This window comes from Balaenoptera ricei, chromosome 2, assembly GCF_028023285.1.
Source record: "Balaenoptera ricei isolate mBalRic1 chromosome 2, mBalRic1.hap2, whole genome shotgun sequence".
Taxonomy (NCBI): domain Eukaryota; kingdom Metazoa; phylum Chordata; class Mammalia; order Artiodactyla; family Balaenopteridae; genus Balaenoptera; species Balaenoptera ricei.
Genome location: NC_082640.1, coordinates 27,212,743 through 27,231,195, shown reverse-complemented (window position 1 = coordinate 27,231,195; position 18,453 = coordinate 27,212,743). Strand labels below are relative to the sequence as shown.

Here is an 18,453-nt window from a genome sequence, read left to right as displayed (position 1 = left end):
GTTTGGGTGGGGGGCAGTGAATTTCTTCCTTCCTCCCTTTCTTTTTTCTTTTTAACATTTCTCACTCATTCCTATAACTGACATGCTAAATGCTTCGAGAATGTGGACGCCAAGTGTCAACTAAAAGCATGCATACAAATATATGTAAATTTTCAATATCCTGCTTTTATTTATTCAATAAATAAAAATCGAATAAGATTTGCAATACCTTGTAGATATATGCTTTTATTAAATTTTTTAAAAAAATATTAGCACTTATGAAAGAAAAGACTGGTGGGATTGGTCATGGAGGAGGGGATTGAAATTTGTGGTGAAACCAGGGAGAATGGATAGTTTTACTGCAGGGCAATAAAGGCAGAAGAATGTTTTTGCTAATGATGATGATCTCTCCCATCCCTTTTCTTAACCATACTGTTTTACTGGTCCGTGTGGCCACTAGGAGTTTTATGTTTTCCATGATTTCCAATGAGCTTACTCCATTTGGTGGAGGAAAGTTACTGAATGCATAGTACATGTAATTTAAATTTTGTAACTGTGTGAAAATTTTCTTATCTATGTAAAATTACTAATCTGAAAAAACTTATTTGTTAGATTGTTAATTATGTTTTGATTCGGAAAATGTATATGTGATTGTTCAAGGAACAGAAGAAACTGGCTAAGTGTTTGTTGACACTTCTGGGGGTGTGGGAGGAGCCTCCTCCTTCTGTGCATAACGTTCATTTGTTTTTCGTTTGTATCTTCTGTTTAAAATGTTAATGCACTTGGGAGAGGGGATGGTCACAACCACTCTAGTCTGAGTGAGTTTATCCTCTGTTTAACTGAAGGTAAAGACACTCTGTGTACACAGCTGGCCTTGGAGGAGTAAGGACAGGACACACCATCAACGTAATGGAAGAGGGGCGGCGGGGAGATGCGGTTGAGGTACCCAGCACTAACTCAGCGCCCAGCGGAGAGGAACATCTCTGATCCTACGGAGGACTTTGCAGCTTGTATAAAATGACACTTAATCATTAAATTATGGGGAAAATCTTGTTACGTTAGTCTTGAATAATAGACAAATCTTAAACAAGATGTAAGAAAAAATGAAGTTACTCTATATTTGTCATTTTCACCCCTTAAAATTTAAGTTTTTCCAAGTTTAAGATGTTTATATAAAAGTGCTATGGTACCACTTTTCTAGTTTTTCAGAGTAATCTAAATTATGTCTTTATTGAAAAACATATTTATCTGGTCATTGTTAACTACTGGAATCTCTCTGGAAGGATATTCACAGGAAACAATTGATATATTTAATCACTATTTTGGGGTCCATATATTATTTTTAACACAGTCTGTAAAAAACAGTCCTGGCCTCTCCTGATGCCAATCTTCGGTTGCAAGGATATATCTTCTAGTAATTACTCAAAGTTAAAATGATCTATACTACTCTGTGCACGTAAGGATGGCAGGTGAGAGTTGAGAATAGATAACGCATCAGCACACAAAGCAGAGAGGCAAGGAGAACAGATGTAGTCACAGACATAGGAGTTCAGGAGACCAACCCTTAAGTTGCAGGGACGAAGTGTCAAAATGGCTCAGGACTCCCTCTGACACTGGGGAACTGAGAGCTGAAGAGTCCTCACCTAAGTGCTGTTGAATTAAAGACAATTCAGTGACAGAAATACATGATTTTCACCCTACAGCTTTCATGAAACAAGTTGGACAATGCGTATGTTTCTTCAAAAACAAGCTCTATGTGTTGAGAGCTAAGGATTGGGCTATGCCATCTCATTACAATTCTGGACTTCCTCTTTAGCATCTGACAAAGCTTCTATATTTTCTTAAGACCTCCCAGAAACAAACAGGCAACACTGAAAAAAAAAAAAAAAAAAAGGAAGTTAAACAATGATTGGCTAAATTTGAAAGATACATAACTTTTTCACATGATACTGTTCCTAATGCAACACCCCTTTCTCTGCTGTTCTCCCATTTTTCAAATAAAGCCACCCTGAGGAAGTGGTGTCAATCAGCTTAATTAAAAATACTTCCTTCATCTTTGCTACAGTACACTTTCTTCTTCTTGGCTGGCTTTTACCGAAATGAGTGATTTAAGTTCTTAGAAGAGATTGCTGCTCGTGTTACAACAGCTGATGAACATGGGACCCCCTCTCACACTTGCTCTTTGGGGACCTGTAGTGTAGTTAGGTAAGCAGCCATCTCATTTTTCATCATTGCAGTTTTACTGACATTGAAATGAAAGATGCGAGGTAGCTGTCAATTTACTTCTTCAGTTTGTTTTGGCTTTTGTGCTTTTCCTCTCAAGGAGCTACCTCTGAGGAAACATGAAACTTTTTTTTTCTGCTTACTTATTGTCACTATAAAAGCAATACCTGCTCATTAAAGAAGTGGAAAAGAATAGAAGAAAGATAAGAAGTTACTGATAATCCCCACCACTTAACAAACAAACACTGTTTATATTTTCCTTGATTTTGAAACATGTTTAGGAAGTCTTTGTACATTATTTTTGTAGGTTTCCAATAACTGGAAATGAGAAAGCTCCTCAATCTGTTCTGGAAACTCGACATTCTTAAATGGTTACTTAAGCCTAAAATATTTCAGTCGAGTTAAACTTTGACCAACCCAGGTGACTAGTTTATAGGTCTTAAAACCTTGTGGAATACTTTGTATCAGCAAAGACCACACACCCCGAATTCCTGGACGGTGTCTGGTGTTTTCTTTCCGTAAGTATTTCAGACGCATTCTTCCATTTGAAAGCTTTGCATCTTACTCAACAACTTCTGTATCTAAACTATGTTAAAGATACATGGAAAAGAGATGACATCACAGAGCTGATTTTGTTCTTTTAGCCTTCTGTTCAGCTGAAGTTGAGCAGCGGTAATGAGTCATGCTGTCTTGTGACCAGCCGGGCACTTTTCCAATCAGAGAGACTGTTAAGATCTCTGACAACAGAACCTGTCATTGTTTGAAGAGTAGATATCAACGGTGACCTGTATACTTGGTGATCCAGGCTTCTGTGAGTAACAAAATGCGTTCCCATCCCTGCTGAATGACAGAACACCAGTAATGAGGTAGCACTTAGTAAAGCTGACTCATTTCCTCGTTTATAGATGAAGGGGATTGTCCAAGAAATAATCTCCCAGGTAAGTCATGGTTCCTTCAGGTAATACGTGGTGAGTCTTTTCAAAGCAAGGCTGACTGTAACACTGCCTTGTCAGTGATAAGGTCTATGAAAAAGCAAATTTCTTTACGAAATAATGTCAGACATTAAAAGCCAGGTCCATTTTTATCCTTAACCATGGATGCATTGCTGATTTCAGATGCTACTCACAAGAAAGAATTCCCGTTGCACAATCAGGTGTACAGATGATTGAAATTTTCCCATTAATTAAAATGTGGTATCAGTGTCAACTTTCCTTTTTATTTTCCACCACGCACATTTTGTGGTGACGCTGCAGCTGTTACCCTGGACATCTCTGGGAGATGTCTGTGGGGGAGTGCTGGGTACCCCCTCCATACAGCCCCGTTCCACGGGGCTGTGGGATTTCCAGCCAAGTCAGGTTGACTTGAACTGACTCAGCAGGTGCTGCCATCTTGGGAAACCAGGAGACCTCCTCCTTCCTGACTTGCTGTAATCTCCTGGGCTTTACAGTCAGGCTGCCTTTACAAACACATTTCTCAAAGCCAGTTTGGAGCATATTTATTTTTTAAAGTACAAGAAGCCTGTTGGGAGAAAAACATTAGATCAGTGCAATCCTCTGAATACCACCCAAAGTCGTAACTCAATTCTTCTTAGACTAGATTTTATTTACGAGTATTTTTTTTTTCTTTGAAGCATAGTTGATTTGCAATGTTTCGGGTGTACTGCAAAGTGATTCAGTTATACATCTATCTTTCTATCTATCTATCTACTTTTTCAGATTCTTTTCTATTATAAGTTATTACAAGATACGGAATATAGTTCCCTGCACTATACAGTGGGTCCTTGTTATTTATCTATTTTATATTTACTAGTGTGTGTCTGTTAATCCCATGAGGATTCTACAGGAGTGGAAATAGTTTCCTCTAACTAGGATTTCATTACTTTCACTCATTTATAATGTGTGCCTTGCCCTCTGTTGCCTCTTTCCCTACTTGGTATGCCTTCTTCTGAATTCTCATGGAACTTTAACAGTTGTGCCATTAATTCTTTTTGTTGTTGGGAAATCACAAATTATGAAACGTTAAACTGAGCACATTTAAAAATAACCTAGGCTTTTCTGCTGTTTGGGTAAGGCCACTTGCTTGTTTGGGGTTGCTAATGGGAATAAATGACCATGTGTGATTACTTCTAGATCCAGCTTGTTTGCCCGGAGGAAAGAATTCATTGAACAGCCACAGACTACATTCCAGAACGTTAGCCAAGCACTTTGCAACAGGGTACCATTGGGTCATAGCAAGGCCTGCCACCACTCCTGGCAGAGCGACTCCAAATACCTGCCCATGGGACAGAGGTCTGGTTGCAGGAGGTCAGTACGGGCTCTCATGGCAAGAATTTTCATGAGTGCTTCTTTCCTCCGTTTAGTTTCTTGATAAAGGGCCATTGGAATTTTTAAGTCTCTGGAAATGCGTGGGACTCTACTTTTTTTTCAGTAGGTGCTTTATATGCTTTGCTGTGAGTTCTCCCAGTGAACTTCGATCTAAATTCTACATTGCAGGGTGGTGATGTGAGTGTGTGTGTGGGAGGGCGATAATTTCAAATACTTCAGGACCCAGAATAGATTTGTCACTGTTATTTCTCTCCTTCCTTGCCGACAAATCACAATGCTATTGCTCCGTGTTTGGAATCTGAGAATCTGCAGAGGCAGCTCATTGGTCCTCAGGGAGGATGACAATTAGCACGGCAGGTGGAACGCTGCACCTCCCGACCTCCCAACCCCTCTTTTATCTGTTTTACAAATTGGACAACTCTGCTTTGATCTGCTTTTGTGTAAGAGGTCATCGGAGCACGAGGAGATAAAAGTTGTCAAAGCTGAGCCCAGAAAGAGGTTGGTGCCGCCACGTGTGGTCACTCAGAAGAGAAGTAGGGTTGGGGCTCAGGTAATGTGTGTGAGCTGCCCGTCCAGGTGGGCCTCCTCTGGATTCTCAGGGGCTTATCCGCAGACAGCCTTGAATGGATGGTGACGGAGAGCATCCTCCTGGAGCCCAGATGCCTCGGTGCCTGTATTGGGGGATGGGGCCTCTAAGGAGGTGGTAAAGGTTAAATGAGGTCATCAGAGAGGATCCCTCATCCAATAGGGTTAGAGCCCTCAAGAGGAGACAGCAGAGAGCTTCACCCCCACCCCCACTCCCCACATTTTCTCTCTGTCTGTCTCTGTCTGTCTCTCTCTCCTCCCTGTGAGGACACAGTGAGAAGGCAGCCGTCTGCAAGCCCAGAAGAGAGCCCTCACCAGCGCTTGGCCATGACTCCAGCCTCCAGAACCGTGAGGAATAAAGCCCTGTTGTTTTAGCTGCCTGGTCTGTAGGACTTGGTTATGACAGCCCGAGCTGACCTGTACCCAGAGGGGCCTCTCCTTCTGAGGGGCCAGTCCTGCTTTCCCCACCTGCCCTCTGCTTGGTGGTGCTCTGGGTTTTCTCACAGCCTGTGCGTTCCTGCCTCCCATCTTGATTAGAAGCTTCATCCTTAGGAGTCCAGTAACAGGCTGTATCATTATTTGCACCCCTCAGGCACTAGCCGAATACATTTCTCACACTATAAAGTGTAATATTTGCTGATTGATTAACTAGTCTGAGAGATGATTAGCCAAGTTGTACCTATATCTTGAAATAGTTTGTTTTTACTTTGGTTTCAGAATTGGCAAAGAAATATGGGGATACTTATGCACAAAATTTCTGGCTACTTGGTGATATGAGTGTGTTGTTTATTTTCTCCTGGAATGATCCAGATTCAGAGAGTTACCTCAGCACTGACCTTTATCTTGCATATAAACATAAAATGGGGCCCAGGACTCCAAATTCTACAAAACTCACTGTAATTTTCTTTGAATGGTGGTCATTTTATCAATAATATTAAAATCCCATTAAATTATCTGATCCTAGACCAGGGTGCTTCATACTGTTCTCTTTCTTTGTAATTATTTAATCTCTTTTTAGTAGAAAAGAGGAAAAATCCCTTGAACCAGAAAGGATTTCTTTCTACTCTAACAGTATTCCTTTTTTCACTCTGGGTGAAATAAACTTAACAGAAAGGAGCTGAACTCTCCACTCCAGGCCACACGATTTAATGTGATGCAGGATTTTCAATTAATGGCAATACCTTGGACTTGATCAGAAAATCAAGCCACGAGAACTGAAGTCACAAGGGGTTAACACTTTTTCATTGTTTTTACAGAAAGACTATGTATGTCAAAAAATAATCCAAAAAGGATTTTTCATTTGCATTTCTAACCTAAAATGGCCCCATGCTTAATTTAACGTGCTTGATGTGCGTCATGGAATTATCAGTTACCTTTCTATTAAATTGCAAAAATCAGGGACATTTTGTTTAATCAACACTAATGTTCAGAAATGTATTATCCGTGATGTTATCTGTTCTATCTGAACTTTGCCAAATTTTTTTTAAAAACTGCTCTGCCACCATGTCATTAAATTACGACATCTGAGTGAAAAGGCCGCATCACAAGCTAGTGGCCCTGTGACTCGCCTGAGCCCCACCTGACTGATGCCATTGGCTCCATCCCAGAAGCAAAGGTGAGGGAAGCAATGACAATTATCTCAGTGATTTTGGCCACTGTCTTCTTCCTCAGCAACACAAAGGTGGCACAGGCGAAATGAGAGAGACAGTTGATGCTGTAAAAGTTTTGCTCAGGCTGTTGAATTTATTTAGATAATTGCTTAAAAAACTTCTGCCATGTCAACTTCGTTCTTCTGAAATGACTCTGTGTCTTAATACATTTAGGATTACATTCAGCTGCAAGTTACAGAGAGTACAATTAAGAGAGGTATTTCACACTGAGGTTATATTTAACTCACATAAAAATACATACTGAGGAGGAGGGTTTGGGGCTAAAGCAGCTTCATAGTAACATCTTCAAGGATCCAGTGTCCTCCTCTCATTTCTGACCCTCCTCCCTGCCCTATAGGGTTTATTCTCATGGTTCTAGGATGCCTGCTGCCCTTCGAGGCAACTCCATGTTCAGGTTTTTTTTTTAAAGGGGAAGATGGTTGTTCAACAGGTATAAAGTTTCAATTATGCAAGAGAAATGAGTTCTAGAATCCGCTCTACAACACTGGGCTTATGGTCAACAATGCTGTATCGTACAATCGCAAATTTGTTAAGAGGGTAGATCTCGTGGTAAGTGTTCTTATCACAAGAAAGAAAGCAAGCAAGAAAGAGAGAGGGAGAAGGAAGGAAAGAAAGAGAGAGAGAAAGAGAGAAAGAGAGAAGAAGGAAGGGGAGAAGGGAGGGAAGGGGTTGGGGACAGCAGGAAACTTTTGGAGGTGATGGATAAGTCTATTACGTTGATTTTGGTGACGGTTTCATAGGTGTTTGCACTCGTCCAAACCCATCAAATTGTACACATTAAGTATGTGTAGATCTTTGTATATCAATTATGCTTTAATAAAGCTGCTAAAAAGAAAAAGAAAAAAGGGAAGAGTCCAAGGAGTCTTTCTCCTGAAGAATCCTTTTTTGTTTGTTTTTTACATATTTGAGAAGTATGGTCCTCCCAGGAAATTCTGCTTACCTCTCACAGTCCAGAACTTGGCCACATGTCCATTCCCAGCTGCAGAGGGGCTGGAATTAGCTTTCTAGCCTCCACAGCGAGCGGGGGAAACAAAAGACAGGGATTGAAAGGCTTTTGGGTGGCAAACCCACCCCCTCTGCCATCCCGTCTTTCATGGATGCGGTGTAAGAGGCATAACGGACAGTCACGTTGTGGGTTTATCTCCTCACTTTGTTGACTCTCCCCAAACAAAATTCCAATAAAAAAAAATCCCAATTAAACAAGGTCCTACAATATTGCATGGAGAACTATATTCAATATCCTGTGATAAACCATAATGGAAAAGAACATAAAAAAGAATGTATGTATATGTGTAACTGAATTGCTCTGCTGTACAGCAGAAATTAACACAACACTGTAAGTCAACTATACTTCAATTTAAAAAAAAATCCCAGTTGATTTTGACTAGTTCACTGGAACTAAGAGTGACACGAAATGATCCACAGCAGGTTCGAACTCTACTGCTGTCACTCACCAGCTGTATGACCCGGGCAAGATACTTCAAGCCTATAACCCTCAGTTTCCTCATCTCTAAAAATGAGCTTCCGCCCTTGGTAGATTTCGACAGGAACAGCTCTGATGTGTCACTCCTTTCGTATGAATTCCTCTTCACACTGAATCTAGGCTTAGCTCAGACCTTCTTTAGCCAGTGGGACATCAAAACACACAAAACAAGCAAACAGAACACAGTGAGCATGAGGTCAGCTGGTCTGAGGGGCAAGGTGTGGGGAGGGGGTGGCAGAGAGGAAAGACCTTCCAGGAAGAGGGGCCCAGCTTCTAGCTGTCCCAGCCAAGCCCAGCCCCTGGTCACCTGGGAGCTGACTGCAGCTGCCTGCAGAAGCCCAGGCCAGACCTGTGCAAGGTCTAAGCAAAACACCCATGGGTATGTTAAAAAAGTCGGGCATTGTTGGTTTAAGCCACTAAGTTTTGGGGCAGAAAAAATAACTGGTACACACACCAACTTTCCAGTGTTGCTGCTGGGATGAATTACAAGGGTTGTGAGGCACAAAGCGAGCACTGGAAAATACTAGTTATTATTATTGTTGTCGTTATTGTTATTTTCCGTTGTACAACATAGATACATGAAAAAGACTTGCCAATTAGAAAAAAAAATAATCTGCAGATACTTTCTTAGCACCTGCAATCTGTTTGGCATTGTCCTGTGCTATGGGGCTTTTCTTTAAGAAGATTATATCCTGGCTGATACATTTAAGATAAAGAAACAGTGCATTTATTACCACAGGCTATAAATACACGATAGGAGACCCAACTCTATGAACGTAATGAGTAAACATTCAAGGAATCAGTACAGGTTTTTGGAGGAAGCTTCACAGGAAAATGTATTTCTTGGTCTTGAGTGTAGGGAAATATTTAATAATACTATTAATATTTGGCATTTGTTGAGAGCTCCTTGTATTCCAGGCATGACAGTAAGCATTTACATGCAATTTCAGATTTAATCCTTACCATAAACTTATGAGCCAGTTTTATCCTATTTTTGTTTACTTATGAGGACCCAGAATGAGGAAGAATTAAGAAATTCCCTGATCTGTCCAATATTTCCCCTCTGATCATCAGTAGAGCTGAGATTTGATGCCAGGGTTTCCTGATTCCAGAGCAAATGCTCTTTTTCTTTGCACAGAGGCTGGCAGAGAAATTAACTATATTTATACCCTAAGAAAGCTCATTCTGACGTTGACGGGACAGTAAATTGTTATTGTGGTCACAAGCCTACCGTGACCTACGTTCTAAAAGGTCCTAAGTAAATGTATTAACAGAAAGTTCTTTTAACGATTAAAAGACATAACGTACTGTTCTAGAGCAGAAGAATAAAACCAGCTAACACGTATCTAGGGCTTACTCTGTGCCAGGCACTTGTCCTAGTGCTTTATGCATTTGGTACTTACTTGATTCCTTCCAACAGGAGGAGGGTACATTCTTTTACTTTCCCCACTTTAAACCAGATACAGAGATATTAAATCAATCTCCAAGTCACCTGACTGAAAAAATGGTGGGTCAGGGATGGAAACCAGGATGGCAAGCTGTGTTCTGCCCACTGAGCGCAAGTCCTCTGCTAAGCGCTGTGTGAGCTCTTCCACAAGGGAACTCATACCTCGACAGAACCAAGAGGTGGACGAACGTGTACAGAGTGACAATCTCTTCTGCACATTTCAGCTCGTGCCACGCAAAGTGTCATCCCGTCAAAGACTAGGACCCTGAGCTCCAGAGAATTAGTGAGCGTGGATTTCGTTAGCGAGGAAGCTGGGGTTGAAAGCAAGGCATTCTAATCTAATGGCAGACTCACCTTTTTGGGGGTCTTTTTAACATTAATTGTATTTAATAAAAGTTCTACATGAATGTAGTTTGAAGAAAGAAATTGTTCTACCAGGCTTCTTATGAAACAACAGCTATTTTGCAGCCCCCCTCTCTGATATGTCCTCCTTCCCAGAGGAAACTTTTTTCAAATCTTTTCGCTCTTGGGATTTCTAGCATAGCTCAAAAACCACGCTGATATTGCTATTTCTTGATTTTCCAGTTCTAGGAATAATCTGTTGAATCCCCACCACGGACAATGAGAAATGACCCCTGATCATCCCCTCTCCCTCATCCTTCCATAATTACACTTTTAATCTGATTTTCCTCCTCTGCTCAGCTCCTTGTTTTCTCTGCAGTTAATGGTTTTATATTTGTTTCTATTTTGCTTAGGGTTTTATGTATTTATCACGAATTAGCCCCCAAACTCTCCTCTAGCTGGTGAGTCCTCCCTCACCATATTCACACGGTAACCGTTCTATCCCTGTTCACCCACCTCCCCAGACTCCTCTCCCAGGCAGAACCTTCTCTCTGCTCTGTTCTGCAAGAGATGCCTCCCAGGCCTCCTGCAGAAGCTGCTTCTGGAATTTTCTCTCACCATCACTATGGGAATTCCCTTTACCTTGCTCTTGTGTTTTATCTCTATTTCTGAGATTTCAGGAAGTCCTTATTCTTGGTTGATTTGCTCAGTTTGGTGAGCATATCTGTGTTCGTGTGTCTGGGTCAGGCGGTGCTTGCGGGTCTGCAGAACCTCGGGCACTAGAGTGCGGCCCTGCCTGGGTGCCACTACTGAATACTGCCAGTTCTCTTCTTTCGTGCACATAGTAGGGCCACTTTTCTTCCCATCCTGCAAGTCGGGAGCAGTCGTGATTTGCTTTATCCATGAAACGTGTCTCTTCCAGCAGAAGCCTTAGGAGCCAGTGTGTGATCTGCTGTCTCCTCCTCCTTCCTTTGGTGTCTGGATGTGACTCAGCGTCCAGTGCTGGGTACGGAGGAAGTGAAGAGCAGAACTTTGTGGTGCTTGCCACTGAGATTTGGGGGTTCTTTGTTACTGGAGCAGAACCAAGCGCAACCTGGCTGGTCCCAGTGCAAGTCATAGACATGAAACCTCCAGCTGCATCGTGTTGCAACTCATCCAAGTTCCCTTCAGTAACACTTGGTGATTTATCTCTTTTTCAGCAACTACTGCAGCCAGGCAAAGGCTAAGAACTTCACATTCATTATCTAATTTACTCTTTCCACTAAAGTAGGACTTGTTCTAATTTCCATTTAATCCCAGTATCCCATTTAATCCTATTGTCTAATTTAACCCACTCTTCACACTGAGGTAGGTACAATTAATCTCATTTTACTGATGAATAAAATGATGCTCAGAGAGGTTCAGAAACATTTTTAATGTTATACTGAAAGCAGGGAGCCTGGATTTGACATCAGTTCTGAATCATGCCAAAGTACCTGGAGCATAAATTTGGAAAAATCAAGATAGCCTTTCAAGTTACTTAGAGTCTTCTATTCTTTGAAAAAGTTCAAAATATAATGTAGTCCATGTAGTAGGAACATAATGTCCTCTGCAAAATTCCCCTTAGTTTTGCCAAGAATTTATAGCAGAAATAAAATTGAATTTATTAAAAATAACAGTATTTAAGTGCATGTAACTGAGTCTTTTTTAAGGCATTAAATACTCATACATTTGTATGTAGGCTTTCTAGAAACCACTTAGGATAAATATCTGATTTTGTGTTTAGAAATGTTTACACTATATATTTCTGGTTCTCTTGCTCTTAGGTTAAAATCCATTTCCAAATGATCCTGAAGAATGATTATTTTTCCCTTGCTGAGATTTCACTGAATACAGAGAAGAGGAAAGACTGAGTATATCACGAAAGGAAACACTCTATTTGCCACATTACACATTGATGAGAGCAAAGTTCCACAGATTAATTCAAGTGGGTATTTGCTGCAGTTTCCACTGTTGTAAGCCATGGGAAAGCAAACAATTCAGGCTAAAATCCTATTTTGACATGAACTGTCTGATGACTTTTCTTGGCGCTTTACTTCCCCTGAGTATATAAAAGCCAAAGAGTATTTTTTTTCACTTTTATCTGAACAATCAAAACAGTCATCCAAAAAATCAGTAATTCAATGGGTAATACAAATACTAGTTACAGTTAATTGAATTAATAGCATGATAGATTTTCCCAAAGGCGAAATTTGTAAGTCTCATGACAGCTTTTGCCTGACTCTTCAAACTTGTTGAGAAAATCCCGGAAAATTTGAATCCTGGGCTAGGGATGTGTTCCTTGCTCAAAACAGTTCGGAACTCTCTTGTGGATATTGTAAACCTTCCACAAGGTTCACTACCTTCAGGACTGTGAATTAATGACCTTCGTTTGAGGCCCAGCCTTTCGATGTTTCTTAGTAGTAGCTGGTGATTCATCGGGGGAATGTTGATTTCTGGTAAAAACAAACAAACAGAAGTTGAAGTGTGATTCTTAAGTCATGGGCCCGACCATCCATCCCAAAACATTTCCCAAAGAGGAATTTCCTAATTCCTTTTCATTCTCTCTTTTGAATTTTAAACTGTGTGAGTCAGTGAAAAAAACTAAGGTAAAAATGAAAGGAGCACATTTTGGGATTCTGTATAGATGGACCACACACGCACACACAGAGGACTTCATATTCGTGCAGGAAGAAACACTTGTGAATGCAAAAGTCATGCTCATTTTACTTTATTTTTTTTGACTTTTGCAGCACTCTCGGACTTTCTTGTCAACGCGCTCGCCCACACTAGCAGCTTCCATGTCTGTGGCTTGACAAAGAGCTGCTCTTCCTCAGCTGTCAGCATCTGTCTGAGCGGAACCACTGCGTTTCCCCGGAGGAAATCCGGCTGCAGCCGCCCCTGCGCACAGGCGTGCCCTTCGCCTCTCCCTGCTGGCCTGGCGGCGGGCATTCTGCTCCCATTCTGCCCCCAGGCTCCCAGGCGAGGATTTCTTCCCGCCCTTCTCCCATCCCCACGCCCTCCGCCAGTCTCACTGACCACTGCTGTCAACTGGCGCCTGCCTTCTTGCAGACAGGAGAGGGTCTGCTGTCATGTTCCTGATGCTGTGAGGAGAGCCCTGGGTGACAATTCGGCACTTCTGCCCCGTGTTCAGAATTTCAGCGAGTGGTGACCCTCGCTTTAGGACCGAGCATCCCCTCCAGCCTGACAGTTTAGAGCAGCGCGCACAGATGCTGTGTCCGTCTGCATTAATGTCATTGGACAGGAGTCATTTCAGCCTCCGCCGAGTCTTTCAGTTTTTCACTTTTTGGGAAATACACTATTAATACAATTTGTCACTATTCTTTAAGGAGCACTTATTATGCTGGGATTTTAGTATGTTTTACCAATTTAGTTGTCATAATGGCCTGCAAGTGCCTTGATTTTAAAACCTTATTTCCCAGGCCTTTTGAGAGCTCACTATAACCTGAGATTATTTTCCTAATGGACAGCTTCTATAATGTACTTCTTAAAAGCCAAATGGTACTTATCACTTCATTTTGCATATTGAATGACATTTTTATCTTGGTGTTAATAATCCAACATTATAATAAAAATAATAATAGCAAGGATTTGAAAATCCATTACAAATCTCCTTAAACCCAGGTGAACTCATTAACTCTTAGATAAAAGAAATTGGAATTAAAAAAAAAGACTTGATTTTATTCTGCCTCCTGTGATGACTTTGAGGAAGAATGAGAAGTAGAAGTGAATTCTCCTGACTTCAAATCTAGTGTTGGGTTTGCTAGGATGACCAGTTAAGATAGGCTGTTTCATTTAAAAATGAAAACAGAGAAAGAAACATCCCTCTTGTCTCTGAGTCAAGTAGATGAATGTGAAAGCAAAGGTGGTGATTTCTGCTTTTGTCATCTGGAGAGAGTGGGTTGAAGGGAAACAAGAAAGAGGGTTACCAAACCTTACAAACAAAACATACAAACAAGCCAGGATTTTCAAACCATAAGCCTTATCAGAACAAGTTTCCTATCCTGCTCTTCTGTCTAAAATGTCAGTGTTTTGGTCATGCTGAGGGCTCTGTGGGGGTGACTTCAGTCATTTGCAGGCTTCACTAGGTGTAATGGGTTGAACTGTGTCAAATTCATATGGTGAAGTCATAATCCCACTACCTGAGAATGTGACCTGAATTGGAGACAGGGTCTCCACAGCGGGAATTAAGTTAATGAGGTCATTGGAGGGAGGGGCGGTCCTAATCCAATAAGACAGGTGTCCTTCTAAAAAGGGGATATTAGGACTCAGGCACACACAGAGGAAGAAGGCCACGTGTCGATGCAGTCAGAGACTGGGGGATGTGTGTACAAGCCAAGGAGCACCAAATGTTGCCAGGAAAGCACCAGTAGCAGGAGAGAGGCCTAGAATAGACCCTCCCTCACAACCTTCAGAAGGAATCACTCTGCCAACACCTTGATCTCAGACTTCTGGCTCCAGAACTGTGAGACAATAGATGTTGGCTGTTTATGCCACTCAATTTGTGTTTCTTTGTTATGGCAGTCCCAACAAGCGAATACACTAGACATCCAGGGAGTCAAAACCATGTCCGATGTAATCCAGGCCCATCAGGAGCTTACAATGAATCCACAATGAATCATAGAGTGATTCTGAAAAAGCTGACAAATAAATTACAATGAATCATGGAGTGATCTCCATGAAACACGGAGCAATCATAGGCAAATCATAGACAGAAGGCCACTAGAGTAATTCAAACAGTAAATGCTATCAGAATTCAGAGGACAGGAGAGAAATAGAGACAGGAACCTCCAAAGGTTCCCACAGCCTAGCGTGAAAGAGCAAAGGAAGGGTGCATATGAGTCCAGAGGAAGAAAGTAAAGCCCATGGTTTTGGGGATGGAAGTTGGGAACAAAAGGCAAGACCTTACCTCTTCTCTGGCAAAGCACGTCCTGTGTTCTCACTGGCCATCGAAAGAGACACAGCCGCAAGGGCAGAAATGACCCCCTCCATGTAAGGGGCTCAGGTGTTGTCTGGGAGGAGAAAGTCATCCATTAGGCTCAAAATTTCCAGGAGGATATATGTTTATGTACCAATTCAAGCAACAATAGAAAAGCAAACCTGCAAAATTTTATTTTGCTACTTCCATATAACCCTAGAATTAGTGTAAAAATGTCAAAGTAACATGCAGGACATACCCATGGGAATGTCCTTATGTTAGGGAACAACTTTATCATTTAAAATCGTTAAAGAAAATTGGATTTGATTCTTAAAAATGGAAACATTTCTTGCCATTTGTGGAGCTTGTTGAAAACTTCATTTTCAGTGTTCAATCACAAGTAAATGTGAAAAATACTTTATTTAATAATTGACTTAGGTTGCCTTTAAATATAGCTTTGGCCTGTTTTTGTGAGCTTTTTCTTTAATTTTCTATTAGTGGGCATAACCCCTTGCTCATATTTGCTGTGACATGTCATGGTTGGTACCATCCTCTCAGCAGCTTCTGCAAACTCTGCTTTTACAGTGCAGAATACAACACCACCATAATTTTATTTTCCTCTGAGGAAATTCCCAATATGTAAGCTCAAATATTAGAGACAGTGAGACAAAGGCAATAATGTAAAACCACAATGGAAATCTGACTCACTCTGAACTTCAAAATTGCAATGCACTACTAAAAATAATTAGTCATCCCTACTGCTTGGCAAGATTTCTTCTTGGATATTCTGTAATTGTGAAATGCACTGCGAATAATTCAACCTTCTTTCAACTCCTTGGTTTGCCGTGAACAGTTGATACCTGCGTTGGCATTAACCACCTTGCAACACTCCCTTACACATCTTTCTCTGCACCAATAAGAACAGAGGAGATTTATCTAGGCCGTGTGTGCTTATTAAGAATATCCATTTTATACGTTCACTCATTGAATTAAAAATTAAAAGTGAGTAATTCTATGATGTGATTGCAGTAATTAATATATAGATAGAAAGGTTGATATATAGAAACCTTTGGTTGATATATATAAACCTTCACATATAAAAATGAGCATTGGAGTAATTGGATAGAGAGGTGATAAAATAACAATCTGCTTAATTTGCATGTAGCTCTTCAAATTAATAAAAACCAATGTACAACGTACATCCTGTACTGTTTGGAAGGCCAGCAGCAAATTATCATTGTTTTTCCCCAAAACGTAGCTCACCATTTAGGTAATATACACTCAACCTCTCAATACTTGTCTGCAGCTCAGTAGAAATATGGGTCTTGGAACAAATGGAGGAGGGACACCATTTCTCATGGTGCATACTGTGGTGCCGCTCACCATTTGTCTCAGAAATAAGTGACATTTTTTTCAGCTTTATTGAAGTATAATTGACAAATTAAAAACTGTATGTATTTAAGGTGTACAATGTGTTGGTTTGATTTACATATACATTGTGAAATGATCACAACAATCAAGCTGATGAACACATCCATCCTCACATAGTTACTATTTGTGTGTGTGTGTGTGTGTGTGTGTGGTGAGAACACAACATCTATGCTCTTAGAAAAATTGAAGTACACAATACAGCGTTTTTAACTATAGTCACCATGCTGTAGATTAGATCCCCAGAACTTATTCATCTTAAAACTGAAAGTTTGTACCCTTTGACCAACATCTCGCCATTTCCCCCACCCTGATACCCACCATCCTACTCTCTACTTCTCTGAGTTTGACTTTTAGATTCTACACGTAAGTGGAATCATGCAATATTTGTCTTTCTCTGTTTGGCTTATTTCATTTAGCACGATGCCCTCTAGGTTCATCCATGTTGTCACAAAGAGCAAGATTTCTTTCTTTTTTATGCCGAGTAATATTCCATTGTATGTACATGCCACACCTTCTTTAAACGTTCATCCCTCAGTGAGTACTTAGGTTGCTTCCAAGTCTTGACTATTGTGAATAATGCTACAATAAACATGGGAGTACATATATCTTTTCCAGATAGCGATTTTATTTCTTTTGGATATATACCCAGAAAGGGGATTGCTGGATCATATGGTAGTTCTATTTTTAAGTTTTTGAGGAAATTCCATACTGTTTTCAAAAATGGCTGAACCAGTTTTTATGCCCATAAACAGAGTATTCCGTTTGTTTCACCCCCTTGCCAATACTTGTTGTCTCTTGTCTTTTTGATAATAGCCATCATAACAGGTATGAGGTGGTATTATATTGTAGTTTTGATTTGCATTTCCTTAATGATTACTGATGTTGAGCACTTTTTCATGTATCCATTGGCCATTACCCGTTGTAGGTCTTCTTTGGAAAAAATGTTTATTCAGGTCCTTTGCCTATTTTTACATAGAGTTTGTTTGTTTGTTTTTGGCTATTGAGTTATAAGAGTTCCTTGTATACTTTGGATAGCAATGCTTTATCAAATGTATAATTTGCAAATATTTTCTCCCATTCAATAGGTTGCCTTTTCACTGTGTTGATTGTTTCCTTTGCTGGGCAAAAGCTTTTTAGTTTGATGTACTTCCACTTGTTTGATTTTGCTTTTGTTGCCTGTGCTTCTGGTGTCAGATCAAGACATATTTTAAAGACTAAGGATAAGCAACCCTTGGCTTTTCCAGAGCTCTGTCAGAGAACCCTTCTCAATGAATAGCAAAGATAGGAAACATTCCAAACCATAGAGCAAATAATGCTCTGAGTATTTCCTTTGGTTCAGGAACAGTTTTCACTTGGTTATGGCTCCCTGCCCCTCACACCTCATGATGATTTACATAGAATTATCTTCTCTGAAAGGAAGCAAGCAGTGTCCTTACCTCTGATTCAGAAATAGTCTTCATATCCAGCCACTTTCTTACTTGTGTTTTTGTGAAACAAGTTTGTTATAAATTTGGTAACACAATTAGACTCAGTTCACATAAATAACAGGTGTCCATTGCCACTGTAATTTTAAAGACAACCTAAGCAGATGTTTCTAAACATTTTGGGCATCACACCTCCTCAGTAAAAAGTTTTCAGTCATGATATCCAAAGACATCAATATGCGTTGATTTGTTAATTATAGATATGGAAGTCTTCTGTTATATCTTGAGCATTATAAAAGATACACAGAAATGTAAATTAGAAAAACTGAATCAGATAAGAATACATGTCGGGCTTCCCTGGTGGCGCAGTGGTTGAGAATCTGCCTGCCAATGCAGGGGACATGGGTTTGAGCCCTGGTCTGGGAAGATCCCACATGCCGCGGAGCAGCTAGGCCCGTGAGCCACAACTACTGAGCCTGAGCGTCTGGAGCCTGTGCTCTGCAACACGAGAGGCCGCGATAATGAGAGGCCTGCGCACCGCAATGAAGAGTGGCCCCCACTTGCTGCAACTAGAGAAAGCCCTCGCAC

At 40.7% G+C, this 18,453-nt stretch overlaps 1 long non-coding RNA gene across 3 annotated transcripts; it reads left to right on the top strand.

Annotated features, from left to right (window-relative positions):
• Positions 1–2,649: 2,649 nt before the first annotated feature.
• On the top strand, positions 2,650–13,711 carry LOC132359030 (uncharacterized). Of its 3 annotated transcripts, XR_009500699.1 has the most exons (6): positions 2,650–2,720; positions 2,847–3,013; positions 3,108–3,140; positions 4,332–4,505; positions 11,859–12,019; positions 12,825–13,711. It is a non-coding gene; the product is annotated as an uncharacterized LOC132359030 (long non-coding RNA). The 3 variants fall into 3 exon arrangements; XR_009500697.1 differs by having other exon boundaries at positions 2,847–3,140; XR_009500698.1 differs by having other exon boundaries at positions 2,847–3,140; positions 4,332–6,726.
• The last annotated feature ends 4,742 nt before the right edge of the window (positions 13,712–18,453 follow it).